This window comes from Salvelinus alpinus, chromosome 6, assembly GCF_045679555.1.
Source record: "Salvelinus alpinus chromosome 6, SLU_Salpinus.1, whole genome shotgun sequence".
In the NCBI taxonomy this organism is placed as follows: domain Eukaryota; kingdom Metazoa; phylum Chordata; class Actinopteri; order Salmoniformes; family Salmonidae; genus Salvelinus; species Salvelinus alpinus.
The window spans coordinates 92262944-92280659 of NC_092091.1; the positions used below are offsets into that span (position 1 = coordinate 92262944).

A 17716-nucleotide genomic window follows, 5' to 3' on the forward strand; every position below is an offset into this window, starting at 1 on the left:
CCCTCTCAGGTTCTAGAGCCGTACCACCCTCTCAGGTCCTAGAGCCGTACCACCCTCTCAGATCCTAGAGCCGTACCACCCTCTCAGGTCCTAGAGCCGTACCACCCTCTCAGGTCCTAGAGCCGTACCACCCTCTCAGATCCTAGAGCTGTACCACCCTCTCAGGTCCTAGAGCCGTACCACCCTCTCAGGTCCTAGAGCCGTACCACCCTCTCAGGTCCTAGAGCCGTACCACCCTCTCAGGTCCTAGAGCCGTACTACCCTCTCAGGTCCTAGAGCCGTACCACCCTCTCAGATCCTAGAGCCGTACCACCCTCTCAGGTCCTAGAGCCGTACCACCCTCTCAGATCCTAGAGCCGTACCACCCTCTCAGGTCCTAGAGCTGTACCACCCTTGAGCCGTACCACCCTCTCAGATCCTAGAGCCGTTCCACCCTCTCAGACCCTAGAGCCGTACCACCCTCTCAGACCCTAGAGCCGTACCACCCTCTCAGACCCTAGAGCCGTACCACCGTCTCAGACCCTAGAGCCGTACCACCCTCTCAGACCCTAGAGCCGTACCACCCTCTCAGACCCTAGAGCCGTACCACCCTCTCAGGTTCTAGAGCCGTACCACCCTCTCAGGTTCTAGAGCCGTACCACCCTCTCAGATCCTAGAGCCGTACCACCCTCGAGCCGTACCACCCTCTCAGGTCCTAGAGCCGTACCACCCTCTCAGGTCCTAGAGCCGTACCACCCTCTCAGATCCTAGAGCTGTACCACCCTCTCAGGTCCTAGAGCCGTACCACCCTCTCAGGTCCTAGAGCCGTACCACCCTCTCAGGTCCTAGAGCCGTACCACACTCTCAGGTCCTAGAGCCGTACTACCCTCTCAGGTCCTAGAGCCGTACCACCCTCTCAGATCCTAGAGCCGTACCACCCTCTCAGGTCCTAGAGCCGTACCACCCTCTCAGATCCTAGAGCCGTACCACCCTCTCAGGTCCTAGAGCTGTACCACCCTTGAGCCGTACCACCCTCTCAGATCCTAGAGCCGTTCCACCCCTCAGGTCCTAGAGCCGTACCACCCTCTCAGACCCTAGAGCCGTACCACCCTCTCAGACCCTAGAGCCGTACCACCCTCTCAGACCCTAGAGCCGTACCACCCTCTCAGACCCTAGAGCCGTACCACCCTCTCAGACCCTAGAGCCGTACCACCCTCTCAGGTTCTAGAGCCGTACCACCCTCTCAGGTTCTAGAGCCGTACCACCCTCTCAGGTCCTAGAGCCGTACCACCCTCTCAGATCCTAGAGCCGTACCACCCTCTCAGGTCCTAGAGCCGTACCACCCTCTCAGGTCCTAGAGCCGTACCACTCTCGCAGGTTCTAGAGCCGTACCACCCTCTCAGGTCCTAGAGCCGTACCACCCTCTCAGGTCCTAGAGCCGTACCACCCTCTCAGGTCCTAGAGCCGTACCACCCTCTCAGATCCTAGAGCCGTACCACCCTCTCAGGTCCTAGAGCCGTACCACCCTCTCAGATCCTAGAGCCGTACCACCCTCTCAGGTCCTAGAGCCTGAGAAGGGAGATATGGAGAACTACAAGAAGGAAGAAGTGGGAGTTTTGTTTGTTTTGGTAATGTAATATTTTTTAGTGTGGATGAAGTTAGTTTCACTATTACGCATTTATTTATTATTTTTATTTTTTGTTTCAAACCGTCCAGTTGGTGGCGGCAATACACCTTTTGGGGTGCAGTCCGCCATAAACCCCACAGAAGAAGAAGAGGAGGAAGAAGAACGTTGTCGTCGAAGAGGAATGTTTAAGAGGTCTGTAGCGTTCTTTTACAATTTAATGTAGAAATCGAGAGAGAGATGATTTAGAGGGTAAGACATCCGCCATGTTATTACAATATTGATTTAAACTTTCAAGAATGATTATTTTAGGCTAATTTACATTGGTGTTGATTAATAGTGATAAGCTTAATCAAAAAAATCCAATGTGATGTGATATAGGCTACAGGGCTATGAGGTATGGTATTATTGTTATAGGCTACAGGGCTATGAGGTATGGTATAATTGTTATCGGCGATTGACAGCACATTAAGGTGATTATTATCTGTGGAAACTGGCTCACTTTCACTTCCTGAAAGAAGACGTGCATCGGAATTATGTAAAACTGTCATTAAATAAAATTGTCTCGTCAAGTAAATGTGACGTTCAACAATGTGCATTGGAACTATTTAAATGTGAGGCTAAATCAAATGTTAAGTTTAAAGCTTTCTGACAAGAGATCAGGAAGGCGGTGGTCCGTGTGGCTCACTGCAGTTGCGCTCGATATAACTTCACCGGCTCATCTATGCGCGTTGTGAACCACGGGTTGAAGCATAGCCACACCTTTTCTCAGAATGAATCCCCGGTGCGCCGGGCGTGATAAACTGATCGCAACTCAAATGAACTCAAGCAGTGCATGGGGTCTATTCACTAAACCAGGGATGGGCAACTGGCAGCCCGCGAACAATAATAAAAACATTGTTTTGGAACTCAGTCTGGATCTCAACTTCCTGTTGACCGTTAGAATAATAGAAAACACATGGTGCAGTGTGTAAATGTGGTTGAGCATCAGCAGTCAGTCTATTAGCCCATGTTAGCTACATGTTTTTAGATTGGTCAATTAGTCTAGCGGCTAAACTTGTAGTAAGCGTGGTTGAATTACCAACCGGGGTGTGGCCCATTGATCATTAGTTATCGTATTTAAAACTGCTAACATTTGCCTCCACCCCATGGCAACATGAGTAGAATTATGTGTAAAACTGAAAATGTTTTCTTTGAATTGCAGGAAGTTAGAGTGAGAAAATTGCTATTTCATTTTCACTTTGCCCCATGGCAACATGTGCAGGAGAAAGGGGGGGTGGATGATTGTGGGTTACTGATATACATTTTTATTTATTCATTATTAAATGATTCAAATTCTTAATTAGGATATCACATCTGACACTAAAATAATTAAGAAACTCATTTGAAAACTAAAACTATAATCATTGATTCCAAAACTAAAATAAAAACCATCATAGTTCAGTTATTTTTCCCTTCTGTACATTGTCTGGTAAATGCTGGCAGGAGATGGTGATGTTTCAAATAGGCCCAACTTGTTCATCACTAGTCTTCCTAGACAGACAGGTTGCCTCCCACAATGTACCAATGTTCCTGCATGCAAGCAAAGATTGTCTATTATACTGAGAAGATACTCAAGTGACCGCTCTAACAATGGAAATGCATGTCCTCAAAGATGGAAGGAAGGCGGGAGGAGGCGAGATCCGGTGGGACCATCTAGCCAATGAGAGGGCAGATACGCATGTGAACAACAGGCCATAGAGATAAAGGGACTGATTTTTATATCTGTGCCATTATAGCCTCTATGTCAGCATGGGCAGTGCCATTGAGGATATCTCCATTTTAAAGTAGTACATTTTCTTCTTCACTGGCTGATTGCTCCCAACTCATAGGAATCCCCACCTAGTTGACTACTTTAAAATGGTGGGAGGCCTCAAGAGCAATGTCCATGCTAAAACAGATTATATCCATGATGAGCCCTCCATCTCTATGACAACAGGCACAACTCCGATATGAAGTCGTTTTTTTCCCCTCGTAACAACCTAACCATTACAAAAACTTCTATTAGATCAAAAAAGCCTCACGTAGCAAATTAGCAATTCCATTATTTGTTGACCAAATTCGACAAACTCTCACTGACCTCCATACAAAAACTCCTCACTTCGTGGACAGAGTTTGCGCTTCGCTCGCTTTTTTTATATGGAGGTCTATGAGAGTGTGGAGTTCCGTGAGGATTATTAGATCTAATAGAAGGTTTGTGGTGTTTAGGCTGTTACAGATGTACTGATACAAGTGGATGGATGTTGCATTCCGGTGTGATGATACTGATGATTTGTCTCCATAGATGGTTTGTTTACGTTTCTACGGTTGTGGCTAGATGGAGTAGAGCTGTAGGCCTACAGCTCCATCTAGTGGTTGAGTTGGGGACAACAGATGTTGACAAATATAGCACTTTAGCTAAGCCTAACCCTTTTCCTGACCTTAACCTCAGTCTCCTGTGTCAGTTCTCCTCCGAACCTGCGGCAGTTCTCCTCCTAACCTGCCGCGTTAGTTCTCTTCCTAACCTGCCGCGTTAGTTCTCTTCCTAACCTGCCGCGTTAGTTCTCCTCCTAACCTGCCGCGTTAGTAACCTGCCATGTTACTTCTCCTCCAAACCTGACGCGTTAGTTCTCCTAACCTACCGCGTTAGTTCTCCTAACCTACCGCGTTAGTTCTCCTAACCTGCCGTGTTAGTTCTCCTCCTAACCTGCCGCGTTAGTTCTCCTCCTAACCTGTCACGGTAATGATCCTGCTATGTCAACAGACCATTAGTCCAGACATACCATCACTATCACCCTACTGGTTATCCTAACCTGTCACGGTATTGATCCTGCTATGTAAACAGACCATTAGTCCAGACATACCATCACTATCACCCTACTGGTTATCCTAACCTGTCACGGTAATGATCCTGCTATGTAAACAGACCATTAGTCCAGACATACCTTCACTATCACCCTACTGGTTATCCTAACCTGTCACGTTAATGATCCTGCTATGTAAACAGACCATTAGTCCAGACATACCATCACTATCACCCTACTGGTTATCCTAACCTGTCACGGTAATGATCCTGCTATGTAAACAGACCATTAGTCCAGACATACCTTCACTATCACCCTACTGGTTATCCTAACCTGTCACGGTAATGATCCTGCTATGTAAACAGACCATTAGTCCAGACATACCATCACTATCACCCTACTGGTTATCCTAACCTGTCACGGTAATGATCCTACTATGTAAACAGACCATTATTCCAGACATACCATCACTATCACCCTACTGGTTATCCTAACCTGTCACGTTAATGATCCTGCTATGTAAACAGACCATTAGTCCAGACATACCGTCACTATCACCCTACTGGTTATCCTAACCTGTCACGTTAATGATCCTGCTATGTAAACAGACCATTAGTCCAGACATACCGTCACTATCACCCTACTGGTTATCCTAACCTGTCACGGTAATGATCCTACTATGTAAACAGACCATTAGTCCAGACATACCGTCACTATCACCCTACTGGTTATCCTAACCTGTCACGTTAATGATCCTGCTATGTAAACAGACCATTAGTCCAGACATACCATCACTATCACCCTACTGGTTATCCTAACCTGTCACGGTAATGATCCTGCTATGTAAACAGACCATTAGTCCAGACATACCTTCACTATCACCCTACTGGTTATCCTAACCTGTCACGGTAATGATCCTGCTATGTAAACAGACCATTAGTCCAGACATACCATCACTATCACCCTACTGGTTATCCTAACCTGTCACGGTAATGATCCTGCTATGTAAACAGACCATTAGTCCAGACATACCATCACTATCACCCTACTGGTTATCCTAACCTGTCACGTTAATGATCCTGCTATGTAAACAGACCATTAGTCCAGACATACCTTCACTGTCACCCTACTGGTTATCCTAACCTGTCACGGTAATGATCCTGCTATGTAAACAGACCATTAGTCCAGACATACCGTCACTGTCACCCTACTGGTTATCCTAACCTGTCACGGTAATGATCCTACTATGTAAACAGACCATTAGTCCAGACATACCGTCACTGTCACCCTACTGGTTATCCTAACCTGTCACGGTAATGATCCTACTATGTAAACAGACCATTAGTCCAGACATACCATCACTATCACCCTACTGGTTATCCTAACCTGTCACGGTAATGATCCTACTATGTAAACAGACCATTAGTCCAGACATACCGTCACTGTCACCCTACTGGTTATCCTAACCTGTCACGTTAATGATCCTGCTATGTAAACAGACCATTAGTCCAGACATACCATCACTATCACCCTACTGGTTATCCTAACCTGTCACGGTAATGATCCTGCTATGTAAACAGACCATTAGTCCAGACATACCTTCACTATCACCCTACTGGTTATCCTAACCTGTCACGGTAATGATCCTGCTATGTAAACAGACCATTAGTCCAGACATACCATCACTATCACCCTACTGGTTATCCTAACCTGTCACGGTAATGATCCTACTATGTAAACAGACCATTATTCCAGACATACCATCACTATCACCCTACTGGTTATCCTAACCTGTCACGTTAATGATCCTGCTATGTAAACAGACCATTAGTCCAGACATACCGTCACTATCACCCTACTGGTTATCCTAACCTGTCACGTTAATGATCCTGCTATGTAAACAGACCATTAGTCCAGACATACCGTCACTATCACCCTACTGGTTATCCTAACCTGTCACGGTAATGATCCTACTATGTAAACAGACCATTAGTCCAGACATACCATCACTATCACCCTACTGGTTATCCTAACCTGTCACGTTAATGATCCTACTATGTAAACAGACCATTAGTCCAGACATACCATCACTGTCACCCTACTGGTTATCCTAACCTGTCACGGTAATGATCCTACTATGTAAACAGACCATTAGTCCAGACATACCATCACTATCACCCTACTGGTTATCCTAACCTGTCACGGTAATGATCCTACTATGTAAACAGACCATTAGTCCAGACATACCGTCACTGTCACCCTACTGGTTATCCTAACCTGTCACGGTAATGATCCTACTATGTAAACAGACCATTAGTCCAGACATACCGTCACTGTCACCCTACTGGTTATCCTAACCTTTCACGGTAATGATCCTACTATGTAAACAGACCATTAGTCCAGACATACCATCACTATCACCCTACTGGTTATCCTAACCTGTCACGGTAATGATCCTACTATGTAAACAGACCATTAGTCCAGACATACCGTCACTGTCACCCTACTGGTTATCCTAACCTGTCACGGTAATGATCCTACTATGTAAACAGACCATTAGTCCAGACATACCATCACTATCACCCTACTGGTTATCCTAACCTGTCACGGTAATGATCCTACTATGTAAACAGACCATTAGTCCAGACATACCATCACTGTCACCCTACTGGTTATCCTAACCTGTCACGGTAATGATCCTACTATGTAAACAGACCATTAGTCCAGACATACCGTCACTGTCACCCTACTGGTTATCCTAACCTGTCACGGTAATGATCCTACTATGTAAACAGACCATTAGTCCAGACATACCGTCACTGTCACCCTACTGGTTATCCTAACCTGTCACGGTAATGATCCTACTATGTAAACAGACCATTAGTCCAGACATACCATCACTATCACCCTACTGGTTATCCTAACCTGTCACGGTAATGATCCTACTATGTAAACAGACCATTAGTCCAGACATACCGTCACTGTCACCCTACTGGTTATCCTAACCTGTCACGGTAATGATCCTACTATGTAAACAGACCATTAGTCCAGACATACCGTCACTGTCACCCTACTGGTTATCCTAACCTGTCACGGTAATGATCCTACTATGTAAACAGACCATTAGTCCAGACATACCGTCACTGTCACCCTACTGGTTATCCTAACCTGTCACGGTAATGATCCTGCTATGTAAACAGACCATTAGTCCAGACATACCGTCACTGTCACCCTGGCAACTGAGGAAAACATCTTAGTTGTGTCTGTTGTTCATATGACTGTATTCCTATTGGTTAGAACGGTCCCACCTGATCTCTCATTGGTTAGAATGGTCCCACCTGATCTCTCATTGGTTAGAACGGTCCCACCTGATCTCGCCTGCCTTTAATCATTGAGGTCATGTATTCCCTCTCATTGGTTAGAATGGTCCCACCTGATCTCGCCTGCCTTTAATCATTGAGGTCATGTATTCCCTCTCATTGGTTAGAATGGTCCCACCTGATCTCTCATTGGTTAGAATGGTCCCACCTGATCTCGCCTGCCTTTAACCATTGAGGTCATGTATTCCCTCTCATTGGTTAGAATGGTCCCACCTGATCTCGCCTGCCTTTAATCATTGAGGTCATGTATTCCCTCTCATTGGTTAGAATGGTCCCACCTGATCTCGCCTGCCTTTAATCATTGAGGTCATGTATTTCCTTTCTTAGAGGGTCAATCAGCTATCTTGTCAATATAATATATAATATTTGACAGAGACAAGGAGTCGAAATGGGACGTGTGTCACCGTTGTATCCGCTTGTTGCCCCAGTGCACAGATTACCCATTATATTGACCAGGTACTATAGTGGCTGCTGTATCAGATTACCCATTATATTGACCAGGTACTATAGTGGCTGCTCTATCAGATTATCCATTATATTGACCAGGTACTATAGTGGCTGCTCTATCAATTAAAATAAATGTATTAAAAAATGGAAGGCAGTCAGGAGGAGGCAAGATCAGGTGGGAGCATTCTAGCCAATGACAGTGCAGATACAGTGGGGCAAAAAAGTATTTAGTCAGCCACCAATTGTGCAAGTTCTCCCACTTAAAAAAATGGGAGAGGCCTGTAATTTTCATCATAGGTACACTTCAACTATGACAGACAAAATGAGAAAAAAAATCCAGAAAATCACATTGTAGGATTTTTAATGAATTTATTTGCAAATTATGGTGGAAAATAAGTATTTGGTCAATAACAAAAGTTTATCTCAATACTTATATGTTCTGCCATGGCCAGCGAAGAGCCCGGATCTCAATCCCATTGAGCACGTCTGGGATCTGTTGGATCAGAGGTTGAGGGCTAGGGCCATTCCCCCCCAGAAATGTCCGGGAACTTGCAGGTGCCTTGGTGGAAGAGTGGGGTAACATCTCACAGCAAGAACTGGCAAATCTGGTGCTGTCCATGAGGAGGAGATGCACTGCAGTACTTAATGCAGCTGGTGGCCACACCAGATACTGACTGTTACTTTTGATTTTGACCCCCCCTTTGTTCAGGGACACATTATTCCATTTCTGTTAGTCACATGTCTTGTTCAGTTTATGTCTCAGTTGTTGAATCTTATGTTCATACAAATATTTACACATGTTAAGTTTCCTGAAAATAAACGCAGTTGACAGTGAGAGGACATTTCTTTTTTTGCTGAGTTTAGTTTGTAGGCCAAACCTTTCGGACGCTACGTAACATTATGTGAGAAAAACGATTTTCAGGATGTCTCATGGTCTGACAAACACCGCTCTAGCTCTACCACCTTCCACCGCAGATGCCGAAGGGCGATATCATACAAAAAAAAAAAATCGATGGGGATTGTTTTATGTTAATTTGATTTCCGCGGGGGCGCGACCATTGTAGGCTAAAGGTTTTTAAATTCATAGATGGAGCTATGGATGCTAGGACTGAACATACATGACATTAAATGACAATTTTAACCATGTTTTAAGGCTATGGTGTTTTTACAAACATTGGAGTTAAACAAGCTTATATTTTGGGTTCTGATGGAGGACAACAGTTGAACTGAGCTCATGAGACATTTATAAGTTAGATTCTTCAAGAATTAATCAGTATATCATTCATTTATAAGTCCAAAAATGGATGTAGCAACTAAGGATTCTAGCTTTAAAGACCCAATGCAGGCCTGTTTATATCAATATCAAATAATTTCTGGTTAACAATTAATGAAGTACTTTGCTGTAATGGATTTCCTCCCAAAACGGGGCTGTTATGGAGTGAGGGGATCCAACCAGGTAGACTAGCTGTTGTTGTGGAGTCAGGGGATCCAACCAGGTAGACTAGCTGTTGTTATGGAGTCAGGGGATCCAACCAGGTAGACTAGCTGTTGTTATGGAGTCAGGGGATCCAACCAGGTGGACTAGCTGTTGTTATGGAGTCAGGGGATCCAACCAGGTAGACGAGCTGTTGTTATGGAGTCAGTGGATCCAACCAGGTGGTCTAGCTGTTGTTATGGAGTCAGGGGATCCAACCAGGTAGACTAGCTGTTGTTATGGAGTCAGGGGATCCAACCAGGTAGACTAGCTGTTGTTATGGAGTCAGGGGATCCAACCAGGTAGACTAGCTGTTGTTATGGAGTCAGCTAATGGGGATCAAAGTCAAATCAAATGAACAACATATTGGACTGTGTATTTTTGAATACAATATGAAGTTTGATTTAACTCTTTGACCTCAGACAGTAAATGTGTTGTTAAACTTCGTATGTCTGGGGGCAGTATTGAGTAGCTTGGATGAATAAGGTGCCCAGAGTAAACTGCCTGCTACTCAGTCCCAGTTGCTTATATATGCATATTATTTGTCGATTTGGATAGAAAACACTCTGAAGTTTCCAAAACTGTTTGAATGATGTCTGTGAGTATAACAGAACTCATATTGCAAGCAAAAACCTGAGAAAAATCCAACCAGGAAGTGGGAAATCTGAGGTTTGTAGTTTTTCAACTCTTTGCCTATCAAATATACAGTGGGATTTTGGTCATATTGCACTTCCTACGGCTTCCACTAGATGTCAACAGTCTTTAGAACCTTGTTTGATGCTTCTACTGTGAAGGAGGGGGGAATGGGAGCTCATTGAGTAAGGGGTCTGGCAGAGTGCCACGAGCTCAGTCTCGCACGCTCCCGTGAGAGTTAGCTATGTTCCATTGTATTTCTACAGACAAAGGAATTCTCCGGTTGGAACATTATTGAAGATTTATGATAAAAACATCCTAAACATTGATTCTATACTTCGTTTGACATGTTTCTACAAACTGTAATATGACTTTTCGTCTGAACTTTTGCCTGGACTTGCCCGCGCGTCGTGAGTTTGGATTGTGTACTTAACGTGCAAACAAAAAGGAGGTATTTGGACATAAATGATGGACTTTATCGAACAAATCAAACATTTATTGTGGAACTGGGATTCCTGGGAGTGCATTCTGATGAAGATCAAAGGTAAGTGAACATTTATAATGCTATTCTGACTTCTGTTGACTCCACAACATGGCGGATGGTTGTTTTGGTTGTTTTGGTCTCTGAGCGCTGTACTCAGATTATTGCATGGTGTGCTTTTTCCGTAAAGATTTTTTAACCTGTTATGGCTGCAGCCCGACACCGGAACACCTATGAAAACATCCAGCTCAAGTGCAGGGCGCGAAATTCAAAATCTATTTTTTTTAAATATTTAACTTTCACACATTAACAAGTCCAATACAGCATTTGAAAGATAAACATCTTGTGAATCAAGCCAACATGTCCGATTTTTTAAATGTTTTACAGAGAAAACACCACATATATTTATGTTAGCTCACCACCAAATAAAAAAGAGGACAGACATTTTTCACAGCACAAGTAGGATGCAAGTAGCATGCACAAGCCAACCTAACTAACCTAGAACCAACCTAAATAACCTAGAAAAAACTACCTCAGATGACAGTCCTATAACATGTTACACAATAAATCTATGTTTTGTTAAAAAAAATTGCATATTTTAGCTATAAATCAGTTTTACATTACTGCTACCATCATAGCTACAGTCAGAAATCGCACGGGAGTAGCCAGAGAAAATACAGACACCAACGTCAACTACTAATTACACATCATAAAACATTTCAGAAGAATATATGGTGGATAGCTAATGAAAGACAAAGATCTTGTGAAGACAGCCAATATTTCCGATTTTTGAAGTGTTTTACAGCGAAAACACAATATATCGTTATATTAGCTTACTACAATAGCTAGCACACAGCAGCATTGATTCTAGTCAAACGGTTGCGATAGCACAGTTCGACAGATATATGAAAAAGCATCCCAAATTGGGTCCTTATCTTTGTTGATCTTCCATCAGAATGTTCTCCAAGGGGTCCTTTGTTCAGAACCGTCTTTATTCGGATCCAGAACGAACGATTTCCCTCTTGAATTAGCAAGCACCATGGCCGTGCGGCGCTAACCTCTCCTTCTTGACAAAATTCTTGCGTCGCATCACGTCTAAAGTCCAGAATAAATTTCAATAATATAATTAAACTATATTGAAAAAACATACTTTAGGACAGGGGTGTCAAAGTCAAATGGACGGAGGGCCAAATAAAAAATTTAGCTACAAGCCGAGGGCCGGACTGTTCGAATGTTCATTGAAAAATTTTTAAATGACGCATATAGTCTAGTGAACCTAATTGAACCTACTGAAAACCTAACAAATATATTCCAATATGATCAGATAAATAAAGCAATATTTTCTTATGGCTCTGTCAGTAATCTTTAATTTTCAACAGACACAAAAGACAAATTTCCTTTATATAAAAATCCCCATAACATGAACATTAAATGAAAGAAACCGGTATTCAAGGCACCATCAGTAGCCTATATTTTCTATTTTAGCAAAAGTGGGCTAAATTTACTTCAAAGAAAAAAACAATAATAGCAATTTTCTATCATCCACTCAACTGAAATATTTTTAAAATATAATTGGATTGAAATACAATAAAATAAAGTGCAAAAATCTATTAATCAAAAACAACACTTTGTTTAAGGAGAAGTAACATGCAGTGAAAACAAATATTAAACTTTAACTTTTAAACTTGAACTGAGTAAAAACTCTAAATATGTGATTGCACAGTAATGTTCACTTGTTTGAGGTTGAGGGTGATACTTGGTGGTGTCCCATCTTTTCCACAAGTTCATCAATGTTCGGGGTAAGGCTCTGAGCTGAGGAAATCCTCAGAATTGAGTGGAGGTGTTCAGCAGTAAGTCGACTTCTGTGTGATGTTTTGTTCAGGTTCATCAAAGAAAACAGTTGTTCACACAGGTATGTGCTGCCAAACATAGACAACGTTTGAGCAGCCTGGATGCGCAGCTGGGGCATTGTGTCGGGGAGGAAACGGGCGAACTCCGCAGCACCCACTGCCGCATATTTTGCCCTCAGTGCATCATTGCATTGGAGGTCAATCAACTCCATTTGGAGGTTTGGTGGTGAGCTTTCCACGTCAACAGCAAATGGGTTACCGAGCAGTTCCAACCTGCTTTTTTGTGCTTCAAAGTCAGCAAATCGGCGTCGAAAGTCAGCGGCAAGCATACCTATTTTATCAGCCAACTGTGCGCTCGGGAACGCACTGGTAGAGAGCTTCTCTTTCATGGTCTGGCAGCTGGGAAAGTGGCTCAAATTTTCTTTCCGCATCTGCGTCTCCCACAGAGTCAGTTTGGTTTTAAATGCCTTCACTGTACTGTACATATCAGAGATGACATGATCCCGACCCTGCAGCTGCAAGTTCATTGCATTCAGATGACTCGTAATGTCACACAGAAAAGCCATTTCACACAGAAACATTTCGTCTCGGAGTTGTGTTGTGTCTTTCCCTTTGCTGTCCAAGAACAGACAAATCTCCTCACGAAGCTCGAAACATCTTTGAAGCACCTTTCCCTGGCTTAGCCATCGCACCTCTGTGTGATAAGGCAAATCACCATGCTCCGTTTCTAACTCCGTCAGAAATGCCTTGAACTGGCGGTGATTCAAACCTTTGGCTCTGATAAAGTTAACTGTGCGCGTGATGATGCTCATTACATGCTCCATTTTCAAGGCTTTACCGCACAACGCTTCCTGGTGTATGATACAATGATAAGCTGTCAGCTCACCTGTCGCGTTTTCCTCTTGCATCTTTTCCCGTATCTTCGCCACCAGTCCGCTCCTGTGTCCACACATCGCAGGTGCTCCGTCGGTTGTCAAACCCACGAGTTTTTCCCAAGGCAGCTCCATCTCATTTACACAGCAGCCTACTGCTCGGTGCGTCACCGTTGCATTGTGGGAAATGTAGTATTGGTGCGTGTAAAAGATCTGCGGGCTGCCGGCTTGCTGCGGTCTGCGGGCCGGTTCTAATAATAAATCAAGATCATCCCAGGGGCCGTAAAAAACCTTCTCGCGGGCCGGATGTGGCCCGCGGGCCTTGACTCTGACATATATGCTTTAGGATGATATTGTGACATGTATCAAATAAAATCGAAGCCGGAGATCATATTCACCTTTAACAAGGGTTTTCCAGGAGCCGAGTCCAGGTCCTACTTGGCGCCCAGAAAAAAAAATAAAGTGCGCAACTCTCACTCCAAGAGGTTGTGTTCAATCCCAGGACGAGATAATCAAGTCATTTCTGCTCTCACTTCCGCATGACACCCAGGGGAAGGCGTATGACATGTTTCTACAGTCCTAAGTGACATGCCCTTTTATAGACAAGCTCTTGAAGAGAGACATCGCTTTTGGAAATCTCACTTCCGGATAGGAAATGGGCTGTAAAAAGAGTTCTGTTCCACTTAGAGAAATAATTCAAACGGTTTTAGAAACTAGAGACTGTTTTCTATCCAATAGTAATAATAATATGCATATTGTACGAGCAAAGATTGAGTAAGAGGCCGTTTGAAAATGGGCACATATTTCCAGTTTTTCAATACGCCCCCTGCAGCCATAACAAGTTAAATCTGACACAGCGGTTGCATTAAGGAGAAGTTTATCTAAAGTTCAGTGCTTAACACTTGCATTTTCATCAACATTTATGATGAGTATTTCTGTAAATTGATGTGGCTCTCTGCAAAATCACTGGATGTTTTGGAAGCAAAACATTACTGAACGTAAAGCGCCAATGTAAACTGACATTTTTGGATTATAAAAATGAACTTTATCGAACAAAACATACATGTATTGTGTAACGCGAAGTCCTATGAGTGTCATTGATGAAGATCATCAAAGGTTAGTGATGAATTTTATCTCTATTTCTGCTTTTTGTGACTCCTCTCTTTGGCTGGAAAAATGGCTGTGTTTTTCTGAGACTAGGTGCAGACCTAACATAATCGTTTGGTGTGCTTTCGTCGTAAAGCCTTTTTGAAATCGGACACTGTGGTGGGATTAAAAACTAGTTTATCTTTAAAATGGTGTAAAATACTTGTATGTCTGAGGAATTTTAATTATGAGATTTCTGATGTTTTGAATTTGGCGCCCTGCACTTTCACTGGCTGTTGTCATATCGATCCCGTTAACGGGATCTCAGCCATAAGAAGCTAATGGTTCTTCAACAATGTTCAGAAATATTGACTGTTCTGTTATTTCTTATTGTAGCTGAGTGAGTTGTGACTTGCATCTAACATGAGTCTCTCTGGGGAGAGAGGAAGGGACCACTGCCTCTAAAATGAGTCTCTCTGGGGAGAGAGAGGAGGGGACCACTGCCTCTAAAATGAGTCTCTCTGGGGAGAGAGAGGGGGAGACCACTGCCTCTAAAATGAGTCTCTCTGGGGAGAGAGAGCAGGGGACCACCGCCTCTAAAATGAGTCTTTCTGGGGAGAGAGAAGAGACAACTGCCTCTAAAATGAGTCTCTCTGGGGAAAGAGAGGAGGAGACCACTGCCTCTAAAATGACTCAAGACACCAGTTCTAAGAGGTAAGAGATTACATGTAAAATATACAGTTATCTTAAAGATATAAACTAAGAGAAAAGTGTTCACAAATGACATAAAATGGAGGTCTATATCATTCATTTAAATTGCCAAAAATGGATTTACCAATTGCAGACTGTAGCTTTAAAAGAAACATCAGAACTTCTTGAAGTTCCTATATACAGTTGTTAAAAGGAAGTAGATTAAGTATTGATGTGATATTGATGAGGTGATCTGTCTCCCTGTTTTGTTCAGTGTCCAGAAGCCCAGAGCAGAGTCACCTACAACCAGCCTGCTATCAATGAAGAGTGATCAGCCACCTGCTTTCAGCCAGGAACCATTACCAGATCACAATAAGGAAGTGGAGAGTTTGGACAGTGAGGATGCATTAAAGATCACACACAACCTTCTGGACAGAAGAAGTAAGACTGTGTTTCATACAATATTACAAAGAACGGTATGTCATGACGTTGGGTTGGGGGTAGGTTTACGACAGTCATAAATACCTCTTTCCCCCTTTTTCTCTCTCCCCACTATAACTGATGTGACATAAGGAAACCCATGGGTTAACATAGAGATTCTGGGTAACATCAGAAGTTGGGGGAAATGAACTATATTCTGGTAATCCAACCAACTGTACATATGCGGTGGTACTTAAGGTATATTATGTCAGTTCGGTTGCCCTCTGACACATTCTCATCAATGATAGAATGACATAAACGCTACTGTGAAAAGTCTAAACGTCAGAGCTATCGGATTCACATGGAATTGTTGTTTAATTCAAATGTTTGAATATGACATTGTTTGTGAAGAGGTGAAATGTAATTTTACCATCCAAATGAGAGATCTGTGTTTTCATAAATGTGGCTTCTGCTCAACCAGGGGCCCGCCCCTGTGAAGAGACCTGGGTAATAGACTTTTCAGACACACCCCTCTACCTCCACTATATAAAGGCAGTGACAAAAATGTAACTTCCTGTTCCGGGTATGCTAGGATGACGATCCAGTGTCAGAATGGTTCAGATAATCACTTTAGATGAAGCCAACATCAGCATGGACTTTGATTGCGAATGGTATGAACTTTGAACTCGTGTTCACTACAGAAGTGATATCTCCTAGCCGTTGAGTTGGCAACAGCTGCTACAAACGCAGGTTAGGAAGGACGGTCCGAGTATCCCGTCTTCCACACACAACGGCACTACAAAGTATCCCGTGACTACCAGAGACCAGAGACATCCTCCAAAGGACAGAGGACTCGGGTTGGCGATACGGTCTTCCATCTACCACCAACCTACTGAAGCGCAGCTCAGAGTAAATATGTATTGCATTTTCTTTCTTAAATGGGCGGTAATTTAGAATGCATAAGATACGATATTTACGAGAGCACAGCTCGCCTATGTTCCGAATCTCCCGCTCTTTCACTAAAATCCCGCCCCTTCCCTTTGTGTAACAAGCTGTCATATCTATTCCGCCCGCTAGGGACGTTTTCTGTATGACGTAATTTGTGATCAAGTTATGATTTAATTGTATATGTGTGATTCTGTGTGATTAGTTAGGTATTTAGTAAATAAATAATTAAACCCAATTTTGTATTGCTGATTCAACTTGTTAGCCAGGATTCTTGCAGACAATCAAGGACTTATAACTTTCAGATGAGACTGAATAAAATGACGATTAATGTGACTGTTATTTAGTAAAATATTACAAAATCTTTAAGAGTTTATTCGAAAGATAACAGCTCTATAAATATTCTTTTGTGGTGTCCCTCTCTAGTTAATTAATATTTACATGGTTAGTTCAATCAGGTAATATTGATACCGGAGAAATTATTTTATAGAATAGCATGTCATAGCAATCAATCTGGCATAGTCAAAGACACGACATATTGATGCCCCGTTGTGTGGAGTCTAAGATAGAATGAGGCTTTCATTTTGATTCAGCCTGTATAAAGTTGAAAAGCAGATTCCATAATAAACCAAATTTATTATACACATTTCTGGAGTGATAGACAAGCATTGTTGTGTGGGTGCGCGGAGAATCCTCGCCCACGTTGTTCTCTGACGTAGTCAGTGGACAACGTAAGCGAATACATTTCTTGTAGGCTGAAAAAGCTAATTTATAGAAATCTGAGAAATAGTGCGTTTGGCCAAACGCAGGGCTATTTCTGCCTGGCGCGTTTCATACGCGGGTAGGCCAGGTCATTATTAATTTCTCGAGCGAGGACAGAGAGCCAGCCGATTGAAATTCAGGAGATATAGCTCGACCAGCAATAATATTATCTCTCTCGGTGCATTTCATGTTTGCCGCGTGTTCCGGTTAAAACATCGTCAAAAAACGCCGAAAAGGGTTTGAACATAATA

The 17716-nt window shown here is 43.0% G+C and overlaps 1 long non-coding RNA gene across 2 annotated transcripts; it reads left to right on the forward strand.

The window, feature by feature from the left end:
* Positions 1-1713: 1713 nt before the first annotated feature.
* Positions 1714-16100, forward strand: LOC139577801 (uncharacterized). 2 transcript variants are annotated; one of them, XR_011675411.1, is made up of 3 exons: positions 1714-1798; positions 15045-15362; positions 15613-16100. It is a non-coding gene; the product is annotated as an uncharacterized lncRNA (long non-coding RNA). The 2 variants fall into 2 exon arrangements; XR_011675410.1 differs by having other exon boundaries at positions 1774-1855.
* The last annotated feature ends 1616 nt before the right edge of the window (positions 16101-17716 follow it).